The 4,246-nt window shown below is 31.5% G+C and overlaps 1 non-coding gene across 1 annotated transcript; it reads right to left on the bottom strand.

The window, feature by feature from the left end:
* Positions 1–1,820: 1,820 nt before the first annotated feature.
* Positions 1,821–1,927, bottom strand: LOC123573858 (U6 spliceosomal RNA). The gene has a single exon (XR_006698571.1). It is a non-coding gene; the product is annotated as a U6 spliceosomal RNA (small nuclear RNA).
* Between the last annotated feature and the right edge of the window lie 2,319 nt (positions 1,928–4,246).

Genomic DNA, 4,246 nt, shown 5'->3' with positions numbered 1-4,246 from the left:
AAAACTTGTCATCATTTTATTTTATAGTCTAACTTTCTTGTGGGGAGTCAGTGATTTTTTCATTTTAAATTTACCCTTCATGGAGTTTTAGTTATTTGATTTTATCCAAGAAAAGCAACTAACTGCCAAAACCTTTTAAATACTAGGTTAAAGATAAGAAGTGCACATATGTATGGCATGTGCTCTATACATTATTAGATCTCTGCCTTCATTTCTAATGCTAATACAATCATGTGAAGAGTTAAGCAAAAACGTCAGGTACTATATATTTAATACAAATACTTATTATTGTTAATAAAAGGGAAATCAGTGTGTGCGGAAGTAATCTAGGAATGTTTCTCAGAATAGACAAACCATGAAAAAGAATAAAAAGAACTAATATTTGAAATACTAATCTTATTTTCTTCACAACAACTGTATGAATTGACACTGTTATTGTCCCTATTGTTAAAACGAGCAAAATGAGGCAGAAGGTGGTTAAATAATTTCTCCAAAAATCACAGATCTAGTAAGTGTTGAACTAAAATACTAAACCTAGATACTGTAGTTCTAACCTATGTTGCCGCTTAAACAGGTAGGGTTTGAGTCAAAAAAGCTCCTACCTCACCATTACCTCAATCCCGCATGGCATACTCCCGAGTATGGGAGGCATTCATGGTTCTTATCAAAACTATTTTTCCTAATGAATGTCTAGGCCATGTCTCTGTCTCTCTGTCTCTCTCTCTCTGTGTGTGTGTGTGTGTGTGTCTACACTTAGTTAAAACTTATTCTCAAGACTTCTGGATTGAGTGTTATTTTATGTTTAAATTTTAATACAATATTTTGTTGATTTTTGCATTATTTTATAGAAAGCACTTACATAGAATGCCATTATAGAAATAAATTGTATGACTGCATTTATGAAATTGTGAGTTTATTATATTTTACTCAGAGTGAATTAATCTTTTTTGAAAATAATATATATGATAATAAAATTTGCAGCAAAAACTATTTTGATACCAAAACATAGCTTTAATACAAACTGTACTTCTGATTCTTTCTAATGCAAAATAAGTATCTTTTAAAATTGCTCTTAAAAAAGCAGTACTGTTGTTAGTACAGAACTTCAAAAATATCTATATCAAAGACTATAATTTTTAATATATCAAACTATGTATTGGCAATATGGAAACATTTATTTACTGGTCAGGTAATAAATATCTGTAGGCAAAATGAAATTTATTTCTCATCCATATTTCTTATTCTTATTAATACATTTATCAAAGTATCTTTATGATTAACAAAAAAACTCCAAAGAAAACTAGAATAAATAAATGCATCTCTATGTAATTTAAGTGTAAAAATGATGTATGTGATGGAATTGGATTTACTGTTCCTGATCATCTCTGCTTCTCTGCTTTGGTTTATGCTTAATTATTTTGGTAGTTAAAAGTCTTATTTTTTGCTAACTGTTGTTCCTCTTCTGAATCAACCAACAAAAATAAATAAATAAATATCCTAATCTTTTATTTCACCCCTAAACCATTACACTCACCAGGCAATTGGTATTGTAGAATAAAGTAATAAATAATCAGATTTGGCAAGAAGTTACCTTTTGCTGAGTTACCCCACCTCTTCTCTCACAAGTAAGACAAATCACTTAAATTCTCAGAAACACCTGTTTTCTCATATTTAAAATAGGGTAATAAAATCTGCATTGCAATATTTTTGAGGCATTAGACATACTATTTTTTTTTGAGGTGGATAATTTATTTATTTTTTATTTTTTTTAAATTTATTTATTATTATTATACTTTAAGTTGTAGGGTACATGTGCATAAAAAAATATGGAACGCTTCACGAATTTGCGTGTCATCCTTGCGCAGGGGCCATGCTAATCTTCTCTGTATCGTTCCAATTTTAGTATATGTGCTGCCGAAGCGAGCACTAGACATACTATTTGCAAAGTTTATATCAATAATTATCTTTTACTGTAGAATAGTTTGTAAAGCTATTAAAATGATTATGAATACAGTATAAGATTTATAGACAAATGTATGGATTAAAAATGAAAGAAGAATGCTGGGAGATTTCTCAGAGAAAAGATGACTAAATCTTATGTTTAAAATATAATCTCATTTATGGCATTATTTTCATTTAAAATTTATTGTGGCCACTGGTAACAATAGAAATAAATCAGCCTCCTCAATGTAACAGTCAGTATTCTCAATCAACTTGACCTTACCACTACTGAATCATATTGGCATACATTTGTCCAATAGTGTGAGGCCTGCCCTTCACTGAGAATATTTTCCTAATCACATACAGGGCCTTAGAACTTACCATAATGTTGAGTTTGTAACAGCTAAGCTTCAGAGGAGCTAATGCAGAAATAGACACTAGTATCTGAAAGAAGTCAGCAGCATTGTTTAAAACTTACTATGTCTCTGTGATGGCTAATTAACTTTAGAAAATTATCATTGCCACTGGAAAGCATGATTTTATAAGCAAACAATCCAAAAAGGACTTTCTAGCAGAAATGTAAAATAGTTTATGGTCCTCACTTTTTGTTTTTCAGTCTCAGGCCTTGTATAAAATTTCTCAGGGCTAGGCACTCTAGATGCTTGGCTGACTAATGAGTACGGTTGTTGTTAATCCAATAATTCTTGGATTATTCAGTGACATCATATCTTTTACTAGACTGTAACTATTTAAGTGGCAGGACCTATATATTTTTCTTTCTTCATATTTTATAGTATTTCTATAGGATTAATTAACTTATTTTGACTGGAATGCCTACAGGCATTAACTATGAATATTTTCTGAGTACTTTTTAACCAGAATAGAAATTCAAATACACAGTATAAATTAATTGAGAAATTATCAACTAAATAAAAGGACTAAAATTGTTTAAAAAATTGTTTCATAATTTAAGAGGAATGAGTAAAAAGGAAGGATGATTTCATATACTATCTAGTGTACTAATCATGAAATTTATTTCACCTTAAATTAAGAAAGACATCATGATAGAGAGCAGAGGGCTTGAGTTCATAAGTAAGGAAACTTTCACTGGTGATTCACCCCTGTCAATTAGCCTCTGTTCTGAAAATCATGGCTTATTATTCTTGGTCTACTTTACTATTTGGTATGTGGCTTTAGAAACTTTTATTTTTCCATTCTGTACAATCAGGAACTAAGACTTAACTCTAAATTATATTCTATACTTTGATTCCTAACTGATTTATAAAAAAAAAATCCTTGGCTCAGTATTTCATTAATTTTCCTTATGCCAATGTAACTTGGTCTTAACCATCATGTCTCATCTTCATTTATTTTTCTTAGCAAAGAGCTTTGCATATAATGATACCAGTGTAAAACATGTTCTTATGTCACTCAGGCCACCTAAAGTATCTTTAATAAAAATGGATAATGAACAAAACTGAAAATTGTTCCCGAAATAAAACTTGCTTTCGTGGTCACACATGCTTATGTGCAATAAATCACTGCTGAATTACAAGCCAGATGTATAGGGTTTAAAGGAAAATGGAAAAGTAAATCATTGGATACGCGTATCTATTTATAATGTCATTTCCTTAATAAGGGAGAGAATGAATTTTTAAAGGACGTTTTTGTTGTTAAAGGCGGGATGTGATGATTGGCCATGCGTACTTTCTGATGACGTAGCAGACCCTGCCAGTTGCCAGCCCACATCCATTTTTTCTCCTTTTTAGAGATTTTTAAGTAGGATTGTTAGCTGAATATTAAGTTTTCCAGCATAAAAATATGATTTTTTGCAGCCTAGTTTTAAGATATATATGGCAATGGAATAATTTGCAGGCAAGCACTTGTGAAGAAAAACAACGTGTGCAACTTGTGGGCTATACCTTTGGAGACAGAGACTTGCCATCTACTTCTCTTTTCTCTACAGTGTCATATATCCAAGGTTATCCTGGATATGATTCGTTTACATGATTTTTTACAGTAATTATTAACAGACACACTTTCCATTCTCAGTTTGAACAAAAATTCTGTGATATCTCTACCTTTGTACTTCTCATTTTGTGGGATGTTGAAAAGGAGGCAGATAATCTGAGGCCATATAGCGAGGGCAATCTCTTAGGTGTGCTGACACTGCAGTATAGAAGAACCTCAGGCCTATGATGATTCTGTGAAGCAGAAGCCCCTTCCCACTTGGACGTTTATGTTGAAGAACGATAAACTTAAATCCTGTTTCATTCACTATTTATTTTTGGTCTCTGGCCCACGC

Source organism: Macaca fascicularis, chromosome 5 (assembly GCF_037993035.2).
Source record: "Macaca fascicularis isolate 582-1 chromosome 5, T2T-MFA8v1.1".
NCBI lineage: Eukaryota > Metazoa > Chordata > Mammalia > Primates > Cercopithecidae > Macaca > Macaca fascicularis.
This window is presented reverse-complemented; position numbering and strand designations above follow the sequence as displayed.